This window comes from Oncorhynchus masou, unplaced genomic scaffold (assembly GCF_036934945.1).
Source record: "Oncorhynchus masou masou isolate Uvic2021 unplaced genomic scaffold, UVic_Omas_1.1 unplaced_scaffold_988, whole genome shotgun sequence".
Taxonomy (NCBI): domain Eukaryota; kingdom Metazoa; phylum Chordata; class Actinopteri; order Salmoniformes; family Salmonidae; genus Oncorhynchus; species Oncorhynchus masou.
The window spans coordinates 216,942-234,058 of NW_027016399.1; the positions used below are offsets into that span (position 1 = coordinate 216,942).

A 17,117-nucleotide genomic window follows, 5' to 3' on the forward strand; every position below is an offset into this window, starting at 1 on the left:
CACTGCAGTCCCTTTCAGGTCCATAGGGTTTACTGCCCCTGCTGGAGACTGGAGCACACTGCAGTCCCTTTCAGGTCCATAGGGTTTTACTGCCAGATGATGAGGCCCTCATCAATACAGGTACTGTATGTAGAACCATAGTAAAGAACAGTATGGACTATCAATACAGGTACTGTATGTAGAACCATAGTAAATACCAGTATGGACTATCAATACAGGTACTGTATGTAGAACCATAGGAAAGACCAGTATGGACTATCAATACAGGTACTGTATGTAGAACCATAGTAAAGACCAGTATGGACTATCAATACAGATACTGTATGTAGAACCATAGTAAAGACCAGTATGGACTATCAATACAGGTACTGTATGTAGAACCATAGTAAAGACCAGTATGGACTATCAATACAGATACTGTATGTAGAACCATAGTAAAGACCAGTATGGACTATCAATACAGGTACTGTATGTAGAACCATAGTAAAGACCAGTATGGACTATCAATACAGGTACTGTATGTAGAACCATAGTAAAGACCAGTATGGACTATCAATACAAAGTGACCATTTAGAATGAGGCCCAGTTCAATGAGAGGAAGTCTTAACAGAACTGGGGGATGACAGACAGGAAGTAGGGGGTGGAGATCTAATATATTTTTGTGCCAAACACTAAAGCATGATATTGTAATAAATCTACACCCTATTCCCTACGTAGAACACTACTTTAGACCTGGTCAGAAGCACCGTAGTGCACTACGTAGGGAATAGGGAACCATTTGGAACAGAGACAGTAATTCCCCTGAACATCTTCCTCTTCCTCATCTGGTTTCTTGAACAGCCCTTCACTCCTCCCCTCTTCCTCCCCTCCTCCCTCTTCATTCTATTCTATCAGCCACACCACTAGCTCACCTCCACACAATACATTTACAAGTTAAAGACACACCTTGGAATAAATAACAAAGGAAAACTATTACTAGATGAAGTTGAGTGTTTTTTATTATTTCCCATCACCAGAAATCATATTTAATCACTGAACAGTAGCAGACCTAACTTCATCTGTTCCTGACTCTGGATAGTGGATTAAAAAGACCATCAATCTCCAATGATATTAAAGTACTATTCTGAACATTACTGATATACTGAGTGGCAAGTCAAGATATCTGCTGGTTTTATTGTTTGGTCAACAGCACCACCTGCTGGACAGGTTTAATGTTGCTGGACTGAGCAGTATGGGAGGATGAAAGATGACACATTTAGGGCCGGTTTCCTGACATCTACATTGAACATACTGTTTAGTCCAGGACTAGGATTCATCTGTGTCTGGGAAACCAGACCATATAGTTTAGTAGAAAGGAAGTGATACCAGCTTGTAGTGGGCTGACTAGTCCTGAATTGTCCTTTAGTTCCTGGACCATTTTCCATGCAGCTCCAGGTGACAGAGAACACATCAATTAGGACCGAGCCAACCCCTATGGACCTGAAAGGGACTGCAGTGTGCTCCAGTCTCCAGCAGGTGGCAGTAATCCCTATGGACCTGAAAGGGACTGCAGTGTGCTCCAGTCTCCAGCAGGGGGCAGTAAACCCCTATGGACCTGAAAGGGACTGCAGTGTGCTCCAGTCTCCAACATGATTCAAAAACATGATAAATCAAAAATAAACTAATTTGAATAACCAATCAACTTATCTCATAAAGCAATGGTTAAATAGATTACATTTTATAATTAAATCCCACCTGTTTCTATCATTTCTTGTGAGATTGTTCTGGTCTCACCAGAAAGTAAGGATAAATCCCACAGTATCAACCCCACTAATGCATATTCGTAACCAGTAAATTGTGTGTGTGTGTGCTGGTGAACCGTAGGTCAAAACACACCTGAACAAGGCCTCACTTATCTGGAAGTCTGTTTGCAGTCCTTTACTGATTCACTTCCCTCAACACAGCCAAGCGGTAACAACAGGATTTTTGCCTATCTGAGAAGTCCCATTGATTCACTTCCTCGGCACAATAGGCAGTAAACAAATGTATTTTTGCCTGTCTGATCAGTCCCCTATCGATACATTTCCTAGACACTATAGGGCAGCAACCAAAGGTCTTTTATTTAATTCTATTCCACCATGCAGATGGACAGTTGCCACTTCAAACTGGACGGAACAGAACAGTCTAACAGGACAGATGAATGAGATGGAATCAATGCCCAGATGAATTGAATGACTCTCCTGACTGATTCTATAAGATGAATGGGTTGAGTTTGGGGACAACTCCCTGAAAGGTTGCAACATCAAATCCCCGAGCTGACAAGGCAAAAATCTGTCGTTCTGCCCCTGAACAAGGCAGTTAACCCACTGTTCCCCAGTAGGCCGTCATTGTAAATAAGAATTTGTTCTTAACTGACTTGTCTAGTTAAATAAAAACAGCTTACCTCTCATCTAGGTGGCCACCTGTTTGCTCAATTCATCCAGAAAGACCCGTCTGCAGTCATAGAGTTCTCCACCATTTGCTGGTCCCTTGTAGCCACTCCTGGCAAGCTCGCCATTTTTGTCGTTGAAATATTCGCTTCAATCACATTTCTCAGATACCAGAACTTGTGAATTCAAATAGATACAAAGCAACAAGCTGGGCCATGGACCAACTGCCGAACTCAGTCTCAGTCCTTTATACAGTTTCATGCTTATAGAGGTGTCATCGTCCCTCCACTTTATGCTAATAACCAGATCCCCGGCTTTACTCCACCATTGTTTCCAAATCTAAGTTCTTTCCTCTAGGCGGGTTCCCTCCCTCTAGTTCCTTGGATCAATTATATTGGTGGCGCACCTATACATTATTTCCAGGAAATAATAAGTACAGATTACTATAGGAAATTATAAGATTGCTACATGCCATTATCAGACTATAATATTACTATGGGCCATTATAGGATGAAGTACAGATCCCTATAGTTCATTATAGAATTATACCATTAAGTACAGATAACTATAGTTCACTATATAATTATACCATTAAGTACAGATAACTATAGTTCACTATATAATTATACCAATAAGTACAGATAACTATAGTTCATTATAGAATTTTACCATTAAGTACAGATAACTATAGTTCACTATATAATTATACCATTAAGTACAGATAACTATAGTTCATTATAGAATTTTACCATTAAGTACAGATAACTATAGTTCACTATATAATTATACCAATAAGTACAGATAACTATAGTTCATTATAGATTTATACCAATAAGTACAGATAACTATAGTTCACTATATAATTATACCAATAAGTAAACTCAATCCCAGAATTCCACAGTGTCTTTGCTTATTCCCTTTATTGATATTCAGCCTTTTAACAAGAAACACATTCTGTTAACAGAAAACACCCTCACTATCAATTGCTGCAAAGAAACCACTGCTAATGGACACCAATAATAAGAAGAGACTTGCTTGAGCCAAGAAACACGAGCAATGGACATTAGACCGGTGGAAATCTGTCCTTTTGTCTGATGAGTTCAAATTTAAGATATCTGGTTCCAACCGTGTCTTTGTGAGAAGCAGATTAGATGAACAGATGATCTCTGCATGTGTGGTTCCCACCGTGAAGCATGGAGGAGGTGGTGTGATGTCTTTGTGAGAAGCAGAGGAGGTGAACAGATGATCTCTGCATGTGTGGCTCCCACCGTGAAGCATGGAGGAGGAGGTGTGATGGTGCTTTGCTGGTGAATGTCAGTGATTTATTTAGACTTCAAGGCAAACTTAATCAGCATGGCTACCATAGCAATCTGCAGTGATTCGCCATCCCATCTGGTTTGTGCTTAGTGTTAGTATCATTTGTTTTCCAGCAGGTCAATGACACCTCCAGGCTGTGTAAGGGCTATTTGACCAAGAAGGAGAGTGATGAAGGGCTGCATCAGATGACCTGGCCTCCACTTGATTTGTTTAACACGTTGTTGGTTACTACATGATTCCATGTGTTATTTTGGAGTTTTGATGTCTTCCCTATGTTTCTACAATGTAGAAAATAGTAAAAATAAAGAAAACCCTTGAATGAGTAGGTGTGTCCAAACTTTTGACTGGTACTGTATGTTAAGGGGATGATTCACCCCAATAGAAAGGTCCATACCTCTAAATACCATCTTATTAGATGGATCCATTTCCCATTAGTTTGGGATTCAGACCTGCAGTCATCTTGATTTCAGACACTATGGAGAAGTGTTCCACAGGCAGTAATCTGATGTAGAATAAATGGAACCTGGATCCATTTCATTCTATTAACATGGTTTATGTTTTATAGCAGTAATGGGCTTACACTGATATTAAAATGACAACTCCATAGGTGGTACCAGGTCAGGGAGTTCATCTCTGCTCCCAGCATCCCTGGGACAGTACTGATCAACATAGCTGACCTGATGCAGAGGTGGACCAGTGATGTCTGTGTGGCTCAGTCGGTAGAGCATGGCGCTTGCAACGCCAAGCGTCGTGGGTTGATTCCCGCTGGGGGCCACCCATATGTAAAAGTAGTGGCCCCAGCCGACTTATAAGTCGCTTTGGACAAAAGCGTCTGCTAAATGGGATATATTATTATTGATGTTTTCCTCTCAGTGGTGAGACTTGCCCTTCCATTTGACACACCTTTACCTGATGAGATCATACAAGACGTTACAGGCTTATTGCATGTGGAAACAGACCTGCGTTAAAATAATGTTGAATATTTAATAAGCAGTGTTTGATTGAGTTTGTTGTAATGGAACCAATAGAAAAGTCCTAAAAGTACAAACAAACCCCGCCGACCTGGAGGACAAAGGAAATGCTCAAAGTGTTGGAAAGATTTCAAATAGTATTTGAATCCAGGGTTGTATTCGTTAGAGAACACTGTAGCAAAACATTTAGCAACAGAATTATTTTAGTTCAGTTAGTCCCTCCGTGTTTCTGTTCATTTTCTTCAGTTTGGTGCCTCGTGGATATGATTCAGGTCTCCGTGAAACATCAATGTAAATTCACCTTGATTTTTACTCCTCACTTCCCCTTTCAGGTTCATAGGGTGTTACTGCCCCTGCTGAGACTGAGCACACTGCAGTCCCTTTCAGGTCCATAGAGGTTTACTGCCCCCGCTGGAGACTGAGCACACTGCAGTCCCTTTCAGGTCCATAGGGGTTTACTGCCCCCTGCTGGAGACTGAGCACACTGCAGTCCCTTTCAGGTCCATAGGGTTTTACTGCCAGATGATGAGGCCCTCATCAATACAGGTACTGTATGTAGAACCATAGTAAAGAACAGTATGGACTATCAATACAGGTACTGTATGTAGAACCATAGTAAATACCAGTATGGACTATCAATACAGGTACTGTATGTAGAACCATAGGAAAGACCAGTATGGACTATCAATACAGGTACTGTATGTAGAACCATAGTAAAGACCAGTATGGACTATCAATACAGATACTGTATGTAGAACCATAGTAAAGACCAGTATGGACTATCAATACAGGTACTGTATGTAGAACCATAGTAAAGACCAGTATGGACTATCAATACAGATACTGTATGTAGAACCATAGGAAAGACCAGTATGGACTATCAATACAGGTACTGTATGTAGAACCATAGTAAAGACCAGTATGGACTATCAATACAGGTACTGTATGTAGAACCATAGTAAAGACCAGTATGGACTATCAATACAAAGTGACCATTTAGAATGAGGCCCAGTTCAATGAGAGGAAGTCTTAACAGAACTGGGGATGACAGACAGGAAGTAGGGGGTGGATATCTAATATATTTTTGTGCCAAACACTAAAGCATGATATTGTAATAAATTATTCTCATTCCCTACGTAGAACACTACTTTAGACCTGGTCAGAAGCACCGTAGTGCACTACGTAGGGAATAGGGAACCATTTGGAACAGAGACAGTAATTCCCCTGAACATCTTCCTCTTCCTCATCTGGTTTCTTGAACAGCCCTTCACTCCTCCCTCTTCCTCCCCTCCTCCCTCTTCATTCTATTCTATCAGCCACACCACTAGCTCACCTCCACACAATACATTTACAAGTTAAAGACACACCTTGGAATAAATAACAAAGGAAAACTATTACTAGATGAAGTTGAGTGTTTTTTATTATTTCCCATCACCAGAAATCATATTTAATCACTGAACAGTAGCAGACCTAACTTCATCTGTTCCTGACTCTGGATAGTGGATTAAAAAGACCATCAATCTCCAATGATATTAAAGTACTATTCTGAACATTACTGATATACTGAGTGGCAAGTCAAGATATCTGCTGGTTTTATTGTTTGGTCAACAGCACCACCTGCTGGACAGGTTTAATGTTGCTGGACTGAGCAGTATGGGAGGATGAAAGATGACACATTTAGGGCCGGTTTCCTGGACATCTACATTGAACATACTGTTTAGTCCAGGACTAGGATTCATCTGTGTCTGGGAAACCAGACCATATAGTTTAGTAGAAAGGAAGTGATACCAGCTTGTAGTGGGCTGACTAGTCCTGAATTGTCCTTTAGTTCCTGGACCATTTTCCATGCAGCTCCAGGTGACAGAGAACACATCAATTAGGACCGAGCCAACCCCTATGGACCTGAAAGGGACTGCAGTGTGCTCCAGTCTCCAGCAGGTGGCAGTAATCCCTATGGACCTGAAAGGGACTGCAGTGTGCTCCAGTCTCCAGCAGGGGGCAGTAAACCCCTATGGACCTGAAAGGGACTGCAGTGTGCTCCAGTCTCCAACATGATTCAAAAACATGATAAATCAAAAATAAACTAATTTGAATAACCAATCAACTTATCTCATAAAGCAGTGGTTAAATAGATTACATTTTATAATTAAATCCCACCTGTTTCTATCATTTCTTGTGAGATTGTTCTGGTCTCACCAGAAAGTAAGGATAAATCCCACAGTATCAACCCCACTAATGCATATTCGTAACCAGTAAATTGTGTGTGTGTGTGCTGGTGAACCGTAGGTCAAAAACACACCTGAACAAGGCCTCACTTATCTGGAAGTCTGTTTGCAGTCCTTTACTGATTCACTTCCTCAACACAGCCAAGCGGTAACAACAGGATTTTTGCCTATCTGAGAAGTCCCTAATTGATTCACTTCCTCGGCACAATAGGCAGTAAACAAATGTATTTTTGCCTGTCTGATCAGTCCCCTATCGATACATTTCCTAGACACTATAGGGCAGCAACCAAAGGTCTTTTTTATTTAATTCTATTCCACCATGCAGATGGACAGTTGCCACTTCAAACTGGACGGAACAGAACAGTCAACAGGACAGATGAATGAGATGGAATCAATGCCCCAGATGAATTGAATGACTCTCCTGACTGATTCTATAAGATGAATGGGTTGAGTTTGGGGACAACTCCCTGAAAGGTTGCAACATCAAATCCCCGAGCTGACAAGGCAAAAATCTGTCGTTCTGCCCCTGAACAAGGCAGTTAACCCACTGTTCCCCAGTAGGCCGTCATTGTAAATAAGAATTTGTTCTTAACTGACTTGTCTAGTTAAATAAAAACAGCTTACCTCTCATCTAGGTGGCCACCTGTTTGCTCAATTCATCCAGAAAGACCCGTCTGCAGTCATAGAGTTCTCCACCATTTGCTGGTCCCTTGTAGCCACTCCTGGCAAGCTCGCCATTTTTGTCGTTGAAATATTCGCTCAATCACATTTCTCAGATACCAGAACTTGTGAATTCAAATAGACTTTATTACAAAGTAACAAGCTGGGCCATGGACCAACTGCCGAACTCAGTCTCAGTCCTTTTATACAGTTTCATGCTTATAGAGGTGTCATCGTCCCTCCACTTTATGCTAATAACCAGATCCTCGGCTTTACTCCACCATTGTTTCCAAATCTAAGTTCTTTCCTCTAGGCGGGGTTCCCCTCCCTCTCGTTCCTTGGATCAATTATATTGGTGGCGCACCTATACATTATTTCCAGGAAATAATAAGTACAGATTACTATAGGAAATTATAAGATTGCTACATGCCATTATCAGACTATAATATTACTATGGGCCATTATAGGATTAAGTACAGATCCCTATAGTTCATTATAGAATTATACCATTAAGTACAGATAACTATAGTTCACTATATAATTATACCATTAAGTACAGATAACTATAGTTCATTATAGAATTATACCATTAAGTACAGATAACTATAGTTCACTATATAATTATACCAATAAGTACAGATAACTATAGTTCATTATAGATTTATACCAATAAGTACAGATAACTATAGTTCACTATATAATTATACCAATAAGTAAACTAACAATCCCAGAATTCCACAGTGTCTTTGCTTATTCCCTTTATTGATATTCAGCCTTTTAACAAGAAACACATTCTGTTAACAGAAAACACCCTCACTATCAATTGCTGCAAAGAAACCACTGCTAATGGACACCAATAATAAGAAGAGACTTGCTTGAGCCAAGAAACACGAGCAATGGACATTAGACCGGTGGAAATCTGTCCTTTTGTCTGATGAGTTCAAATTTAAGATATCTGGTTCCAACCGTGTCTTTGTGAGAAGCAGATTAGATGAACAGATGATCTCTGCATGTGGTTCCCACCGTGAAGCATGGAGGAGGTGGTGTGATGTCTTTGTGAGAAGCAGAGGAGGTGAACAGATGATCTCTGCATGTGTGGCTCCCACCGTGAAGCATGGAGGAGGAGGTGTGATGGTGCTTTGCTGGTGAATGTCAGTGATTTATTTAGACTTCAAGGCAAACTTAATCAGCATGGCTACCATAGCAATCTGCAGTGATTCGCCATCCCATCTGGTTTGTGCTTAGTGTTAGTATCATTTGTTTTCCAGCAGGTCAATGACACCTCCAGGCTGTGTAAGGGCTATTTGACCAAGAAGGAGAGTGATGAAGGGCTGCATCAGATGACCTGGCCTCCACTTGATTTGTTTAACACGTTGTTGGTTACTACATGATTCCATGTGTTATTTTGGAGTTTTGATGTCTTCCCTATGTTTCTACAATGTAGAAAATAGTAAAAATAAAGAAAACCCTTGAATGAGTAGGTGTGTCCAAACTTTTGACTGGTACTGTATGTTAAGGGGATGATTCACCCCAATAGAAAGGTCCATACCTCTAAATACCATCTTATTAGATGGATCCATTTCCCCATTAGTTTGGGATTCAGACCTGCAGTCATCTTGATTTCAGACACTATGGAGAAGTGTTCCACAGGCAGTAAATCTGATGTAGAATAAATGGAACCTGGATCCATTTCATTCTATTAACATGGTTTATGTTTTATAGCAGTAATGGGCTTACACTGATATTAAAATGACAACTCCATAGGTGGTACCAGGTCAGGGAGTTCATCTCTGCTCCCAGCATCCCTGGGACAGTACTGATCAACATAGCTGACCTGATGCAGAGGTGGACCAGTGATGTCTGTGTGGCTCAGTCGGTAGAGCATGGCGCTTGTAACGCCAAGCGTCGTGGGTTCGATTCCCGCTGGGGCCACCCATATGTAAAAGTAGTGGCCCCAGCCGACTTATAAGTCGCTTTGGACAAAAGCGTCTGCTAAATGGGATATATTATTATTGATGTTTTCCTCTCAGTGGTGAGACTTGCCCTTCCATTTGACACACCTTTACCTGATGAGATCATACAAGACGTTACAGGCTTATTGCATGTGGAAACAGACCTGCGTTAAAATAATGTTGAATATTTAATAAGCAGTGTTTGATTGAGTTTGTTGTAATGGAACCAATAGAAAAGTCCTAAAAGTACAAACAAACCCCGCCGACCTGGAGGACAAAGGAAATGCTCAAAGTGTTGGAAAGATTTCAAATAGTATTTGAATCCAGGGTTGTATTCGTTAGAGAACACTGTAGCAAAACATTTAGCAACAGAATTATTTTAGTTCAGTTAGTCCCTCCGTGTTTCTGTTCATTTTCTTCAGTTTGGTGCCTCGTGGATATGATTCAGGTCTCCGTGGAAACATCAATGTAAATTCACCTTTGATTTTTACTCCTCACTTCCCCTTTCAGGTTCATAGGGTGTTACTGCCCCCTGCTGGAGACTGAGCACACTGCAGTCCCTTTCAGGTCCATAGAGGTTTACTGCCCCCTGCTGGAGACTGAGCACACTGCAGTCCCTTTCAGGTCCATAGGGGTTTACTGCCCCCTGCTGGAGACTGGAGCACACTGCAGTCCCTTTCAGGTCCATAGGGTTTTACTGCCAGATGATGAGGCCCTCATCAATACAGGTACTGTATGTAGAACCATAGTAAAGAACAGTATGGACTATCAATACAGGTACTGTATGTAGAACCATAGTAAATACCAGTATGGACTATCAATACAGGTACTGTATGTAGAACCATAGGAAAGACCAGTATGGACTATCAATACAGGTACTGTATGTAGAACCATAGTAAAGACCAGTATGGACTATCAATACAGATACTGTATGTAGAACCATAGTAAAGACCAGTATGGACTATCAATACAGGTACTGTATGTAGAACCATAGTAAAGACCAGTATGGACTATCAATACAGATACTGTATGTAGAACCATAGGAAAGACCAGTATGGACTATCAATACAGGTACTGTATGTAGAACCATAGTAAAGACCAGTATGGACTATCAATACAGGTACTGTATGTAGAACCATAGTAAAGACCAGTATGGACTATCAATACAAAGTGACCATTTAGAATGAGGCCCAGTTCAATGAGAGGAAGTCTTAACAGAACTGGGGATGACAGACAGGAAGTAGGGGTGGATATCTAATATATTTTTGTGCCAAACACTAAAGCATGATATTGTAATAAATCTACACCCTATTCCCTACGTAGAACACTACTTTAGACCTGGTCAGAAGCACCGTAGTGCACTACGTAGGGAATAGGGAACCATTTGGAACAGAGACAGTAATTCCCCTGAACATCTTCCTCTTCCTCATCTGGTTTCTTGAACAGCCCTTCACTCCTCCCCTTCCTCCCCTCCTCCCTCTTCATTCTATTCTATCAGCCACACCACTAGCTCACCTCCACACAATACATTTACAAGTTAAAGACACACCTTGGAATAAATAACAAAGGAAAACTATTACTAGATGAAGTTGAGTGTTTTTTATTATTTCCCATCACCAGAAATCATATTTAATCACTGAACAGTAGCAGACCTAACTTCATCTGTTCCTGACTCTGGATAGTGGATTAAAAAGACCATCAATCTCCAATGATATTAAAGTACTATTCTGAACATTACTGATATACTGAGTGGCAAGTCAAGATATCTGCTGGTTTTATTGTTTGGTCAACAGCACCACCTGCTGGACAGGTTTAATGTTGCTGGACTGAGCAGTATGGGAGGATGAAAGATGACACATTTAGGGCCGGTTTCCTGGACATCTACATTGAACATACTGTTTAGTCCAGGACTAGGATTCATCTGTGTCTGGGAAACCAGACCATATAGTTTAGTAGAAAGGAAGTGATACCAGCTTGTAGTGGGCTGACTAGTCCTGAATTGTCCTTTAGTTCCTGGACCATTTTCCATGCAGCTCCAGGTGACAGAGAACACATCAATTAGGACCGAGCCAACCCCTATGGACCTGAAAGGGACTGCAGTGTGCTCCAGTCTCCAGCAGGTGGCAGTAATCCCTATGGACCTGAAAGGGACTGCAGTGTGCTCCAGTCTCCAGCAGGGGGCAGTAAACCCCTATGGACCTGAAAGGGACTGCAGTGTGCTCCAGTCTCCAACATGATTCAAAAACATGATAAATCAAAAATAAACTAATTTGAATAACCAATCAACTTATCTCATAAAGCAATGGTTAAATAGATTACATTTTATAATTAAATCCCACCTGTTTCTATCATTTCTTGTGAGATTGTTCTGGTCTCACCAGAAAGTAAGGATAAATCCCACAGTATCAACCCCACTAATGCATATTCGTAACCAGTAAATTGTGTGTGTGTGTGCTGGTGAACCGTAGGTCAAAACACACCTGAACAAGGCCTCACTTATCTGGAAGTCTGTTTGCAGTCCTTTACTGATTCACTTCCTCAACACAGCCAAGCGGTAACAACAGGATTTTTGCCTATCTGAGAAGTCCCTAATTGATTCACTTCCTCGGCACAATAGGCAGTAAACAAATGTATTTTTGCCTGTCTGATCAGTCCCCTATCGATACATTTCCTAGACACTATAGGGCAGCAACCAAAGGTCTTTTATTTAATTCTATTCCACCATGCAGATGGACAGTTGCCACTTCAAACTGGACGGAACAGAACAGTCAACAGGACAGATGAATGAGATGGAATCAATGCCCCAGATGAATTGAATGACTCTCCTGACTGATTCTATAAGATGAATGGGTTGAGTTTGGGGACAACTCCCTGAAAGGTTGCAACATCAAATCCCGAGCTGACAAGGCAAAAATCTGTCGTTCTGCCCCTGAACAAGGCAGTTAACCCACTGTTCCCCAGTAGGCCGTCATTGTAAATAAGAATTTGTTCTTAACTGACTTGTCTAGTTAAATAAAAACAGCTTACCTCTCATCTAGGTGGCCACCTGTTTGCTCAATTCATCCAGAAAGACCCGTCTGCAGTCATAGAGTTCTCCACCATTTGCTGGTCCCTTGTAGCCACTCCTGGCAAGCTCGCCATTTTTGTCGTTGAAATATTCGCTCAATCACATTTCTCAGATACCAGAACTTGTGAATTCAAATAGACTTTATTACAAAGTAACAAGCTGGGCCATGGACCAACTGCCGAACTCAGTCTCAGTCCTTTTATACAGTTTCATGCTTATAGAGGTGTCATCGTCCCTCCACTTTATGCTAATAACCAGATCCCCTCGGCTTTACTCCACCATTGTTTCCAAATCTAAGTTCTTTCCTCTAGGCGGGGTTCCCCTCCCCTCTAGTTCCTTGGATCAATTATATTGGTGGCGCACCTATACATTATTTCCAGGAAATAATAAGTACAGATTACTATAGGAAATTATAAGATTGCTACATGCCATTATCAGACTATAATATTACTATGGGCCATTATAGGATGAAGTACAGATCCCTATAGTTCATTATAGAATTATACCATTAAGTACAGATAACTATAGTTCACTATATAATTATATAAGTACAGATTATACCATTAAGTACAGATAACTATAGTTCATTATAGAATTATACCATTAAGTACAGATAACTATAGTTCACTATATAATTATACCATTAAGTACAGATAACTATAGTTCATTATAGAATTATACCATTAAGTACAGATAACTATAGTTCACTATATAATTATACCAATAAGTACAGATAACTATAGTTCATTATAGATTTATACCAATAAGTACAGATAACTATAGTTCACTATATAATTATACCAATAAGTAAACTCAATCCCAGAATTCCACAGTGTCTTTGCTTATTCCCTTTATTGATATTCAGCCTTTTAACAAGAAACACATTCTGTTAACAGAAAACACCCTCACTATCAATTGCTGCAAAGAAACCACTGCTAATGGACACCAATAATAAGAAGAGACTTGCTTGAGCCAAGAAACACGAGCAATGGACATTAGACCGGTGGAAATCTGTCCTTTTGTCTGATGAGTTCAAATTTAAGATATCTGGTTCCAACCGTGTCTTTGTGAGAAGCAGATTAGATGAACAGATGATCTCTGCATGTGTGGTTCCCACCGTGAAGCATGGAGGAGGAGGTGTGATGTCTTTGTGAGAAGCAGAGGAGGTGAACAGATGATCTCTGCATGTGTGGCTCCCACCGTGAAGCATGGAGGAGGAGGTGTGATGGTGCTTTGCTGGTGAATGTCAGTGATTTATTTAGAATTCAAGGCAAACTTAATCAGCATGGCTACCATAGCAATCTGCAGTGATTCGCCATCCCATCTGGTTTGTGCTTAGTGGTAGTATCATTTGTTTTCCAGCAGGTCAATGACACCTCCAGGCTGTGTAAGGGCTATTTGACCAAGAAGGAGAGTGATGGAGTGCTGCATCAGATGACCTGGCCTCCACTTGATTTGTTTAACACGTTGTTGGTTACTACATGATTCCATGTGTTATTTTGGAGTTTTGATGTCTTCCCTATGTTTCTACAATGTAGAAAATAGTAAAAATAAAGAAAAACCCTTGAATGAGTAGGTGTGTCCAAACTTTTGACTGGTACTGTATGTTAAGGGGATGATTCACCCCAATAGAAAGGTCCATACCTCTAAATACCATCTTATTAGATGGATCCATTTCCCCCCATTAGTTTGGGATTCAGACCTGCAGTCATCTTGATTTCAGACACTATGGAGAAGTGTTCCACAGGCAGTAAATCTGATGTAGAATAAATGGAACCTGGATCCATTTCATTCTATTAACATGGTTTATGTGTTATAGCAGTAATGGGGTTAAACTGATATTAAAATGACAACTCCATAGGTGGTACCAGGTCAGGGAGTTCATCTCTGCTCCCAGCATCCCTGGGACAGTACTGATCAACATAGCTGACCTGATGCAGAGGTGGACCAGTGATGTTTTCCTCTCAGTGGTGAGACTTGCCCTTCCATTTGACACACCTTTACCTGATGAGATCATACAAGACGTTACAGGCTTATTGCATGTGGAAACAGACCTGCGTTAAAATAATGTTGAATATTTAATAAGCAGTGTTTGATTGAGTTTGTTGTAATGGAACCAATAGAAAAGTCCTAAAAGTACAAACAAACCCCGCCGACCTGGAGGACAAAGGAAATGCTCAAAGTGTTGGAAAGATTTCAAATAGTATTTGAATCCAGGGTGTTATTCGTTAGAGAACACTGTAGCAAAACATTTAGCAACAGAATTATTTTAGTTCAGTTAGTCCCTCCGTGTTTCTGTTCATTTTCTTCAGTTTGGTGCCTCGTGGATATGATTCAGGTCTCCGTGGAAACATCAATGTAAATTCACCTTTGATTTTTATTCCTCACTTCCCTTTCAGGTCCATAGGGTTTTAGTGCCCCCTGCTGGAGACTGGAGCACACTGCAGTCCCTTTCAGGTCCATAGGGTTTACTGCCCCCTGCTGGAGACTGGAGCACACTGCAGTCCCTTTCAGGTCCATAGGGTTTTACTGCCCCCTGCTGGAGACTGGAGCACACTGCAGTCCCTTTCAGGTCCATAGGGTTTTACTGCCCCCTGCTGGAGACTGGAGCACACTGCAGTCCCTTTCAGGTCCATAGGGTTTTACTGCCCCCTGCTGGAGACTGGAGCACACTGCAGTCCCTTTCAGGTCCATAGGGTTTTACTGCCCCCTGCTGGAGACTGGAGACTGCAGTCCCTTTCAGATCCACAGGTTTTACTGCTATGTAGAACCATAGTAAAGACCAGATGATGGACTATCAATACAGGTACTGTATGTAGAACCATAGTAAAGACCAGTATGGACTATCAATACAGGTACTGTATGTAGAACCATAGTAAAGACCAGTATGGACTATCAATACAGGTACTGTATGTAGAACCATAGTAAAGACCAGTATGGACTATCAATACAGGTACTGTATGTAGAACCATAGTAAAGACCAGTATGGACTATCAATACAGGTACTGTATGTATAACCATAGTAAAGACCAGTATGGACTATCAATACAGGTACTGTATGTAGAACCATAGTAAAGACCAGTATGGACTATCAATACAGTACTGTATGTAGAACCATAGTAAAGACCAGTATGGACTATCAATACAGGTACTGTATGTAGAACCATAGTAAAGACCAGTATGGACTATCAATACAAAGTGACCATTTAGAATGAGGCCCAGTTCAATGAGAGGAAGTCTTAACAGAACTGGGGGATGACAGACAGGAAGTAGGGGGTGGAGATCTAATATATTTTTGTGCCAAACACTAAAGCATGATATTGTAATAAATCTACACCCTATTCCCTACGTAGAACACTACTTTAGACCTGGTCAGAAGCACCGTAGTGCACTACGTAGGGAATAGGGAACCATTTGGAACAGAGACAGTAATTCCCCTGAACATCTTCCTCTTCCTCATCTGGTTTCTTGAACAGCCCTTCACTCCTCCCCTCTTCCTCCCCTCCTCCCTCTTCATTCTATTCTATCAGCCACACCACTAGCTCACCTCCACACAATACATTTACAAGTTAAAGACACACCTTGGAATAAATAACAAAGGAAAACTATTACTAGATGAAGTTGAGTGTTTTTTATTATTTCCCATCACCATAAATCATATTTAATCACTGAACAGTAGCAGACCTAACTTCATCTGTTCCTGACTCTGGATAGTGGATTAAAAAGACCATCAATCTCCAATGATATTAAAGTACTATTCTGAACATTACTGATATACTGAGTGGCAAGTCAAGATATCTGCTGGTTTTATTGTTTGGTCAACAGCACCACCTGCTGGACAGGTTTAATGTTGCTGGACTGAGCAGTATGGGAGGATGAAAGATGACACATTTAGGGCCGGTTTCCTGGACATCTACATTGAACATACTGTTTAGTCCAGGACTAGGATTCATCTGTGTCTGGGAAACCAGACCATATAGTTTAGTAGAAAGGAAGTGATACCAGCTTGTAGTGGGCTGACTAGTCCTGAATTGTCCTTTAGTTCCTGGACCATTTTCCATGCAGCTCCAGGTGACAGAGAACACATCAATTAGGACCGAGCCAACAAGCTGATCAATGATACTGAGGAGAATTACATAGAGACAGAGAACCAACTGAGAAAACATATCAATGGTTCTGAATGACAACCAATATACATCAACACCAGACATCATGATTCATGGAAATGTACAATATTAAAACATTGTATTGAATTTTAATTAGTAACAAATCAGTTTACAGTTTAACCAGCTCAGCAGAACCATTAAAATCATAGAGCCTAAACCCAGGATAGAGGGGCTGAGTGAATGTGGTCTGGACTCTGTGGAGGAGGGTCATTGTGTCAGAGACACTGTAGAAGGACAGAGTACCTGCCTTGTGATCCAGGTACACTCCTACTCTGGAGGACTGAGGGCCTGATACTTTAGTCTCAACATTATTGTGTCTGAAACAATAACCACCTCTAGAGCACCATCACT

At 40.9% G+C, this 17,117-nt stretch overlaps 1 long non-coding RNA gene and 1 other non-coding gene across 2 annotated transcripts; one reads left to right on the top strand and one right to left on the bottom strand.

Annotated features, from left to right (window-relative positions):
* Positions 1 to 9,439: 9,439 nt before the first annotated feature.
* Positions 9,440 to 9,513, top strand: trnat-ugu (transfer RNA threonine (anticodon UGU)). The gene has a single exon. It is a non-coding gene; the product is annotated as a tRNA-Thr (tRNA).
* Positions 9,514 to 13,430: 3,917 nt separating this feature from the next.
* On the bottom strand, positions 13,431 to 14,702 carry LOC135538603 (uncharacterized). Its single transcript, XR_010455452.1, has 2 exons — positions 14,245 to 14,702; positions 13,431 to 14,127 (listed from the first exon to the last, which is right to left on the bottom strand). It is a non-coding gene; the product is annotated as an uncharacterized LOC135538603 (long non-coding RNA).
* Between the last annotated feature and the right edge of the window lie 2,415 nt (positions 14,703 to 17,117).